The sequence below is a fragment of the Panthera onca genome, chromosome C2 (assembly GCF_046562875.1).
Source record: "Panthera onca isolate mPanOnc1 chromosome C2, mPanOnc1 haplotype 2, whole genome shotgun sequence".
NCBI classification, from domain to species: Eukaryota; Metazoa; Chordata; class Mammalia; order Carnivora; family Felidae; genus Panthera; species Panthera onca.
Genome location: NC_138347.1, coordinates 71,955,403 through 71,966,387, shown reverse-complemented (window position 1 = coordinate 71,966,387; position 10,985 = coordinate 71,955,403).

Below are 10,985 nucleotides of genomic sequence, written 5' to 3'. Positions count from 1 at the left end.
CTAAAATATACCACTTAGTATAAAGATTATTTTAAGCTGAAGACATTTGAGATTCAACAGATGCAGAAAAATAGTCTTCACATAAGAAAGCCCTTATGTGACTAAAAGCAACAACATCTAGGAAATAAGGCTGCCATAAATACCTCTTCAGGGAAGATCTACTCCCAGAAGAGAGAACAAGAATAAAGTTTATCCCAAATTCCTTCTCCAGGGAAATTTTATGGCTCTGAAAAAGACAGAAAGGCCACTCGTAAGTGTATAGACAAGCATTATTACAACTTTCTCATCTCCTGAAAACCCAAACATTTTTTATGTTTCTAAAAAGTCATTTATCTTCCTGTAAGTGCTTCTCTTCCCAGTCTTCTTTACCTATTAAGATGGTATAGGGGCGTCTGGGTGGCTCAGTCAGTTAAGCGTCTGACTTCGGCTCAGGTCATGTTCTCACAGTTTGTGGGTTCGAGCCCTGTGTCGGGCTCCGGGCTGACAGCTCAGAGCCTGGAGCCTGCTTTGGATTCTGTGTGTGTCTCTCTCTGTCCCTCCCCTGTTCACACTCTGTCTCTGTCTCTCAAAAATAACAAATAAACATTAAAAATTACAAAAAAAAAAGATGGTATAGAAGCCCTAAATTCTAACCCCTCCTAAGAGTTGTTACTCATCACTGAATTCTCTAGCATGTATGTGTGTTACCCGTGTAAATAAGCTCTTTTTTTGTCTCATTAATCTGTCTTTTGTCAGTTTAGTTTATTTTTGTCTAAATGTTTATTTATTTTCAGGGGGGAGGGGCAGAGAGAGAGACAGAAAGAATCTTACAGGTCTCAAACTCAGGAACCATGAGATCATGACCTGCGCTGAAATCAAGAGTTGGACACTCAACTGAATGAGCCACCCAGGCAGCCATCTTAGTTTACTTTACATGGCCCAAGTATATGAACTAAGAGGATAGAGGAAAAAATTTCTTTCTTCCCCTACATGTGTAAGACAGGATTCGCTGTTCTCAGATTAAAGAATATCTGGGCTGGTAGAGAGGGAGAAGAAGTATTACAAGTGCAGGCATAATATGTGTCCCTAGGAAGAGAGATACCCCAGACCCCTACATGTCTTAGAAACATGTTTCTTTTTTTTTTTTTTTTTAATTTTTTTTTAACGTTTTATTTATTTTTGAGACAGAGACAGAGCATGAACGGGGGAGGGGCAGAGAGAGGGAGACACAGAATGGGAAACAGGCTCCAGGCTCTGAGCCATCAGCCCAGAGCCCGACGCGGGGCCCGAACTCACGGACCACGAGATCGTGACCTGAGCTGAAGTCGGCCGCTTAACCGACTGAGCCACCCAGGCGCCCCTTAGAAACATGTTTCAAAACAACATGGAAACATAAAAGACAACCTTAGAGCTTCCTTTGCCCCCTTTGTGGGATGGGAGCAGTAAAACATTTCCTGTGTTTTCAAAAGTGACGCAGACATGTAGCCCAGATGGTCTTTGGGCCCAAAGAAATCCTGCAAGTGGGAACAAGGGAGAACCCCATGGTGCCTGAGGGAACACTAAGCAAGGCTGTGCCAATATCTCAGAGATGCTGGTGTACAGAGATGACAAGCAAGGACCATATACATCCCCCAGGGGGCTTAATGCAAGACTTAGGCACAATTTAGGTAGAGCGTGAGGAAACCAACTTAACAACTTAGGTGAAAATAAATTTTGCCGCCCCAAATGACAGGGGCTCACAATAGGAATTAAATTGAACTATAGAAGAGCAAAACTATAGCACAACTACCTCTTGTTCATGCTAAGTATTGGCTATTTGTGGGGCTCATCCAGGTGTCAGAATTCTGGGGTAGCCTATATCTGCTTGAAGACTGAATACTAACCCTAGATCAGGATCAAAGCTAAGTCATTTTGAGACAAAGTCTGTGATCTGGTTGGAAATGTGTTGTGTAGAGCTAATGTGACCCTTCAGCAATCTTTGCTGATTCAGAAATACCAGTGGAGAGTGATAAGAACAAACATGAAATGTGGCGCCTGGGTGTTTCGGTGGATTAAGTGTCCGACTCTTGATTTCACCTCAAGTTATGAGGTTTGTAGGTTCAAGCCCTGCACTGGGCTCTGCACTGACAGCATGGTCCTCTTGGGATTCTCTCTCTCCTCTCTGCCCCTCCCCTGTTCGCTCTCTCTCAAAATAAATCAATAAAATAAAATAAATGAAATAAAATACAATAAAATAAAACAAAGTAAAATAAAATAAATAAAGAACAAGCATGAAGAGTCCTACAGAATGATTAGATTCCCTAGATGTACATAAGATGATTGATAAAGGAGGGTGAAGGCACCCATGTTAGAGTTTGGGCTCACGATTAAATTTCCTAAATCATAAATGAGTAAGGTCATTATTATCGATTGAACTGAATCTCCCTTACAAAAGGATATGTTCAAGTTTTAACCCCCCAGTACCTGAGAATGTGACCATATGTGGAAATTGGGTCGTCGCAGATGTAATTAGTTAATATGAGGTCAGATTGGATTATGATGGGCCCCTAATCTAATATGATTGATGTCTTTATAAGAAGATGGCCATGTGAATACACAGAGACACCCATCAGGAATGCCATGTAATGACAGAGGTAGAGATTGGAGTTACATAGCTGTAAGCCAAGAAATGCCAACGACTGGCAGTAAACACTAGAAGCTAAGAGCAAGACATGGCATATATTCTTCCCTGGAAACTTTAAGAAAGTATAATCCTGCTGACGCTTTAATTTTGGACTACTCATTCTCCAGAACTGTGAGAGAATAAACTTCTGTGTTTAAAGCTACCCAGCTTGTGGTATTTTGTTGCAGCACCTCTAGGAATCTAATACAGTCACTATGCAACCCTTGTCTCAGGATAAATTTCTAAAATACGGAACCTTTTGTTAAGAAAGTAAGAGTAATTTCAATGGCATCTACCCCAGCTGCCAAAGTAGAGAAGACCCCACCCCAAAAGAAACCTTTCAAAACTGGCACACCTCTTAATCTGCTGTAAAAATGGTGGCCTGAGTTTTGGAGGATGAGGCTAGTCTCTACAGCACTGTCTAGCTCCCAGCACCCAGGAGTGGACTTATGAGGAATTATTTAGAACCTTAAGATTGCTTCTAAGGGGCACCTGGGTGGCTCAGTCAGTTGGGTGTCCGACTTCAGCTCAGGTCATGATCTCACCATTCGTGGGTTTGGGCTCCGCATCAGGCTCTGTGCTGACAGCTCAGAGCCTGGAGCCTGTGTTGGATTCTGTGTCTCCCTCTCTCTCTGCCCCTCCCCTGTTCATGCTCTGTCGCTCTCTCTCTCTCAAGAATAAATAAACATTAAAAAATATTTTTAAAAAAAGATTGCTGTTAAGAGTTTAGGGAAGTGCAAACACCTCTCTCTCTTTCCCTCTACTTCTACTACTAACATTTTAGGAATTGTTAAAATGGACAATTCACAAGCAGAACTCAGCTATGAATGCAGAAGCTAAATCATGCCTTGGGGAAGACACTGTCTCAGAAGCTAGAAAATAATCCGAGAGTCTCCACGATACTTAATTTGGTTAGGGCCCATTTTTGCTCTTAGGTAGATAGCCTAGGCCCTGATGTTGGCCTACGTAGTGTGAGAAGGAAGATGGCAGAAGGCATAGCTGAAACACTAGCAACCAATAACAAATTACTCTGAAACTTAGTGACTTAAAATGACAATAAGCATTTATCATCCCACCTAGTTTCTGTGGGTCAGAAATTCTGGAGTGACTTAGCTGGGTGGTTCTGTCTAGGGCTCAATGCTATAGTTATAGTCAAGATCTGAGGCTGCGATCATCTGAAGACTTGACTGAGGCTGGCACATCGGTGCTGGCTGCTGGCAGGAGGCCTCAGTTCTTTGCCACATGAGTCTCTCCACAGAGCTGTTTTGAGTGTTCTCATGATGTGGCGGCTAGTTTTCCCCAAGCAAGTGATCCAAGAGGGAGCCAGGTAGAGGCTGCAGTATCTTTTATGACTTTGGTTTGGAAATCTTGTAGTGCCACTGCCGTCATTAGAAACAAGTCATTAAATCTGGCCCACACTACATAAATAAACAAATTAATTAATTAATTAATCTGGCCCACACTAAAGAGGAGAGTAATTAGTTGCCATTTTCTGAAGGGAGGTATGTCAAAGAGTTTTTAGATATTTTTAACAATCACCACAGGTAGTATCACGAACACAGCCCTGAGCTACTTTGTACGAGGGAGTTTCTATGTTGTGGAATTTAATTTGGGATAAACACCCAAGTCCCCTCATCATGAAGGTCAGGGACTTTTGGATAAGAAGTCTTTTTTTTTTTTTTTTTTTTTTTTTTAGTGATTATGCCTTATAACACAATCATGGCCAATGAGAAAAATACAAGAATCTGCTGGAGGTTCCTGGGCAAGTTTTTGCTTTGCCTTTCCTTTTCCTCCTGCCCACACATAGGTGTGATGTCTGGAGCTACAAAAGCTATCTCCCAAGTATGAGAAAAAGGCCAAATGTTATCAGCCCTGTCTCTAATGAATCAGTACCAGCCTGCCTGTTTCTGGATATCTTGTTATGTAAGGAAAACAGCACTCTATTACTCAAGCCAATGGTATTCAAGTTTTCTGTTACGGACAGCCAAAACCATTCCTAATTAATGCCAGTGACATGGTAGAAAGCAGGAAAAGGAAATTGAGTCCGTCCTTGGCTTCTGAATCTTAAAACCTAGGCCTCAGGGTGGCAAACAAAAACAAAAACAAGAAAACCCGCACAGCATGGAGTATAGATCTAGGAGATTAACTGACGATTAGTAACCAGATTACTCTACCTCTGGAATACCTGAAGACCCCCTGGTCTGGAAGTAATAAAAAGTAAATGGGGTTATGGAAAAATAAAATTACATTTTTTGTTACATGAGTTAGTGCACTAAGATTTATACTTACTATATGGTAGCTCTCATTTGACTGAAGATGTTATTCCTGTTTTATCCTTTGATGTCTTACTATCACTCTAAACAGTACTCGTGGTCATTTTCTCTGAAAAGTCATTTTTCTTCTAACTTTCTTGATGGAAACCATCATTTTCTTCTCCTCTGCTTGAAGATTTGAAGTTGTCCTTCACTTTTCTCTTTTATTTATATCTTATGTCTGATGTGCTATTTCTTGACTCTTCTTTTTTCTTTCTCTCCTCGCGCTCTCTCTCTCCCTCTCCTTTTCCCTTTTTCCTACTCTCTACCCTTCTTCTTTCTACACCTGCCTCCCTCTATCCCTTCCTCCTTTTCCCCTCCACCTCCCTTCCTCTTCCCTTCTTGAAGTCTTCCAGTATTGGGACTGTGGGTGTCTTTACATTAACTACATTAACTCCTCACCATGATGGAGCTGTAGCTCCAGCAGAGCTGATCCGAGTAGAGAGGTATTTGGATACTCTGTGCTAGAGAAAACAACTAAAAATCCTGGATTCTATTTTAAAACACAACTTCTTAAAACCACTGAAGAACTGACAAAAGATTATAAGGAATTGTTGGGCCAAAGTCAAAAAGAGTGTAGAATCTCAGAAAGGAAAAGGAACACTGAAGTCTCCTTTCTTTGAGGGCATATACCAAATCTGGCACATTTGAACCATGATTTTCACAGTGACTTGGGGTGTAGAATAAAGAAGTCAAAGGCCAGGGCCATGCAAAGTGGGGAGTTCTATTAGTTTGCCAGCACTACCATGACAAAATACCCTGGACTTGGTGGCTTAAACCATTTACTTATTGCCTCACAGTCCCTGGAACCTGGAAATCAAAGGTCAAGCTGTTGGCAGGTTTGGTTTAATTGTGAGCCCTCTCTCCTTGGCTTGCAAATGGTTGCCTTTTCCCTGTGCCTTCACATGGCCCTTCCTCTGTGCATAGTCATCCCTGGTCTCTCCTTTTGTTTCCACGTTTCCTCTTCATATAGAAAAGCAGTCAGATTGGATTATGACCCATGCTAACAGCCTCAATTAATTTAATCACCCCTTTAAAGGCCCTATCTCCAAATGCAGTCACTTTCTGAGGTACTAAGGGTCAGAACTTCAACATAGGAATTTAGCAGGAAGGTGGACACAATTCAGCCCATAAAAAGAGTACAATATGAAACATTCCCTGTAACACTAAGACCCCTCTGCTAAGAGAGAGAACCAGAAGTAAATAACCCTTCTACCTCCTGTCACCGTGGGGCTGTATGGAAACTTGCCTTGGAGATGCGTCATGGAGAGTGGGGGTTGTCTGTGAGAACATGTAGCCCCAGACCAGCTCCCACATGTCAATTTGTAGTCCAAATTCATATCACTTGTATGGTTCAGAAAGCATCAAAATTATATCTAGTTTAGATTGGTCCCAGTATGGTAGTGCCCCTAAATGGTTGGCAGGAACAAAGGTAAATCCCCTCTAGAGAAATGTGCCTCCACCTAAGACCTCGAAGAATTGCCATAAATACTTTTGCAAAAACTAATCACGTCATGTAAAAACAATAAAAAACTAAGCACACCCACAGAAACCTAGGCACTACGTATAAAAAACAGTGTAAACAATAGACAGAATGAATACATACTGGAATTATCAGACATGGATTTAAAAATAGCTGTGAGGGGCGCCTGGGTGGCTCAGTCAGTTGAACATCCGAGTCGGTTTCAGCTCAGGTCATGATCTCACAGTTTGTGGGTTTGAGCCCCACGTCAGGTTCTGTGCTGACAGTGCAAAGCCTGCGTAGGATTGTCTCTCCTTCTGGCTCTCTCTCTGCCCCTTCCCCTGCTCTCTCTTTCTCTCTCAAAATAAATAAATCAATAAAAAAAAAAAAAAAAAGAAAGGTTCTAGGTAAAGGTAGAATCAGAAAAAAGGGAAGTGGAGGAATATTTCATCGTGCTCAGGGTGAAGCTTTATGAATGGAGCAGATTCTATTCCCCTCCTTCTCTCTCCGTAAAAGCATCAGACTTTAAGGAGACATCCACCTTCCTCCACAACACCATATGCTTTACTAAACCAGTTATGTTTATCTCACATCCCTTGGCAGGGATGGCTTTCGGAACAAAATTCTGACTCAATTCAGACTGATAAATTTTGAAGGGAAGTCTCCCAAGGGACTTCTAGAAAACAATTCTCAAAAAAAAAAAAAAAGACCTGTTAAGAGACATAAAGCAAGTAGTTCTTCCCCTGGATGTCATTGTATCTGCATGTGATGCTTGGAACTGCTGTTTCTATCTTGCTACCAGCATAGGGCAAAGCTCAGACAGATGAAGGGAAGTCAAAACAGAAGCAGAGCTGAAGCCCTATGGTCCTGGGATATAGACCCCGCCCTAACTTTCCTTATTATTTAGTAGGCTGAGTTAGGGTTTCCTGATATAATACATACTATCCTAAATGACTTAATGCCTGGGTCACAATAATATACCTTGTTCATGGCAGTAATACTGGGCTCACCTGAAAGACGCTGAAAAAAAAACTGAAATATTTTCATTCTTTGGATTTTCTTTTTATAATTGCTGTGCACACCACTCCTTAGCATTTCTGTCAGTTCATTTTCGTTTGGGTCTAAATTCCAGTCTTACCCCTGGTGTTACGGACATTTATAATTTTAATGTCGTCAAATGTATGACTTTTTCCCTCTATGGTTTGCGATTTTTATATCTTCTTTAACAAATCTTTCCCTTCCTGGATCAGGACTTTTATGATCCACTTGAAAGCTTTCCTCCAATCACCTTGTGTTTCACGTGAATGGCGCCCCCTGGTGTACAAAGTGCGTGGCATCCCTTCCTTAACTGGTGCAAAGCAGTCCTACTTAAAATCATTAGGATAGGCCCCTGTATTCTCTTCTGAAATTGTCAAGTTTTGCTCTTCTTAATTAAATATTTAATCAATCTATAGTTTAGTTTTGTATCTTACATGGAGCTGGGAACCTATTTTATTTCGTCCCATGGCCACTGATGGCCATCCTTTAGTCCATATTTTCCTTCACTGATTTGTAGTCCCTTCTGTAGTGTTCATATATGTTTGTGTCTACCTCTGAACTCTCTGTTTGTACTCTATTTGTCTTTTCCACCAATCCCTCGCAGACTTAGTTACTATACATTTATAATAATTCTTGGTATCTAGTAGAGTAAAACTTCCTTCTTGTTCTACTTCAAAAGTGTCCTGACTATTGTTAATCCTTTATTCTTGAAATAAAAAAATATTTTTTAATGTTTTTGTTTATCTTTGAGAGAGACAGAGAGAGAGAGAGAGAGACAGACAGAGCAGGAGCATGGGAAGGATAGAGAGAGAAAGACACAGAATCTGAAGCAGGCTCCAGGCTCTGAGCTGTCAGCACAGAGCCGAACACAGGGCTCGAACTCATGAACCGCAAGATCATGATCTGAGCCAAAGTTGGATGTTTACCCAGGTGCCCCTGTTCTTGAATTTTAAAATAACCGTATTAAAATACTTGAGAAATTCTGTGGGATTTTAATTGGAATTACATTGAATTTATTGATTAATATATACAAAATTGACAACTTTATAATGCTGAGTCTTCTCAGACATGAATATAGAATTTATTTAATGCCTATCAATAAACTTTTATCATTTTCTTCATAAAAGTTTGCATTTTTGTTAAATCTATGCTTAGGTATATACCTCATGTAAACATTTTTTGTTGCTATTATGAATGGGTTTTTTATTTTATTTTTATTTATTTTTGATGTTTATTTATTTTTCAGAGAGAGAGAGAGAGAGAGCTAGCAGAGAAGGGGCAGAGAGAGAGGGAGACCAGGATCCGAAGGGGGCTCTGTGCTGACAGCAGAGAGCCTAATGTGGGGCTCGAATTCACGAACCATGAGATCATGACCTAAGCTGAAGTCAGACACCTAACTGACTGAGCCACCCAGGCACCCCATGAGTGGGTTTTTTTAAAATTGCAGCTTCAAACTGTTTGCTGCTCATGTTTAGGAATATAGTTTTAAAATGCGTATATTGGTTTCATATCCAGAAATATACCTGAACTCTTTTGTTGGTCCTAAAGATTGTCTGTTGGTTCTCTTAGATTTTCTATGCAATCATATAGTCTATAATAATACTCTTTAATTTCTTTTAAAATTCTTTTACATATTCCTTCTTATCTTACTGCTAAGGCTAGAATTTCCAGCATACTGGTTGAATAAAAATAGTGATAGAGTGCATACTTCAAATAAATATTTTATTATTAAGTATAGTGCTGTTTACTCTGTGCTTTTGGTAAATACACTTCATTAGGTTGAAGAAGCTTCTTTCTCTACCTAAATTATTATGTATTTTTTGCTATTGTTTTGCAAAGCGATATTGTTTTATATCATTGATTTTCCTGTATCTGATCAAATGGATCAAATAGTTTCCCTTATTTGTTCTACCATCATGAATTACATTGAAAGACCTTTTTACGGTAAAATTATGCTTGCATTCCTGAGATAAATCCAATTAAAAAATAGGGGGGATGGGGGAGAGGGGAAAATGGGTGATGAGCATTGAGGAGGGCACTTGTTGGGATGAGCACTGGGTGTTGCATGTAAGCGATGAACCACAGGAATCTACCCCCAAAGCCAAGAGCACACTTTACACACTGTAGGTTAGCCAATTTGACAATAAATTATATTTTTAAAAATGTATACATATATGCATGTACATGTGCATGTATAACTGGCTTCCTAAATTTTGGTTTTAATATTTTTATTTTTGTAACCTTAAGTGAGGCTGAGCTTTCATTTGCTGTTTTGTTTGGTTTTGATATTAAGGTTATCTTAGCTTCAGAGAAGGAGCTGTTTGTCCCATTTGTTTCTCTTTCTGGAATAATTTGCATATTATATATGCATAATAATTACATATGGGATTATCTGTTTCTTAATTCTTTTGATAGAAATCACCTGTAAAATCATCTGGGCCTGATTGTTTATTGGTATGGTGGATTCAATTTCATTAATTGTCATAAGTCTACTCATAGTTGAATCAGTTTTGGTAAATCATATCTTTCCAGGAAACTGCCATTTATCTATTCCTAATTCATTGGCATAAAATTGCTCATAATATTCTTTTATTTAAATTTTTTAATTTTAATTTTATTTTTTTATATTTGTTTTTTTATAATGTTTTATTTATTTTCAAGAGAGAGAGAGAGAGAGACAGTGCAAGTGGGGGACAGGCAGAGTGAGAGGGAGACAGAATTGGAAGCAGACTCCAGGCTCTGAGCTGTCAGCACAGAGCCTGATGCAGGGCTCGAACCCATGAACCATGAGATCATGACTTGAGCCAAATTCGGATGCTTAACCAACTGAGCCACCCAGGCTCCAAATTTTTTTTTAATGTTTACTCATTTTTGAGAGACAGAGCGTGAGTGGGGGAGGGACAGAGAGAGAGGGAGACACAGAATCAGAGGCAGGCTCCAGGCTCTAAGCTGTCAGCACAGGGCCCAATGCAGAGCTGGAACTCACAAACCGTAACTTGAGCTGAAGTCGGACGCTTAACCCACTGAGCTCCCCTACATTTCCCCCTTCAAATTTCCCTAGGTTTAGGGATGTTGAGTTACTTATTTTCTAATCTTCTCTAATGTAAACATTTAAGGTTACATTTTTTTCCTTAAGGTACTGTGAAAAATGCATCCCACAAATTTTGATACATATTTCCAAGATCATTCCATTTTAAATATTTTCCACTTTCTATTTGTGCCTATCGACTTCCTTTTGCCCCTCCAGACCCACTTCCTCCTTTCTCTACCCTGCTCTCTGGCACACAGACTGTCTGTAGAGACATCAGTGGGCTGCTGTGCCCTCTTGCTTTCTTGTTGGGTTCTGCCAGTCAGTATTCCTGGCAGATGAGAAAGGAGGAGAGCAAGGTCAGGGTATTTATTCCCTTGGTCTCTTCCATGAGATTGCCTCAAGCTGGTTACAACCCTTGACAGGTCACTGCTTCATAAAAGGTGACCTACTTTACAAATATGATTCTCTGTCCTTTGGGATTCCAGGAAGTCCTCTCTCATC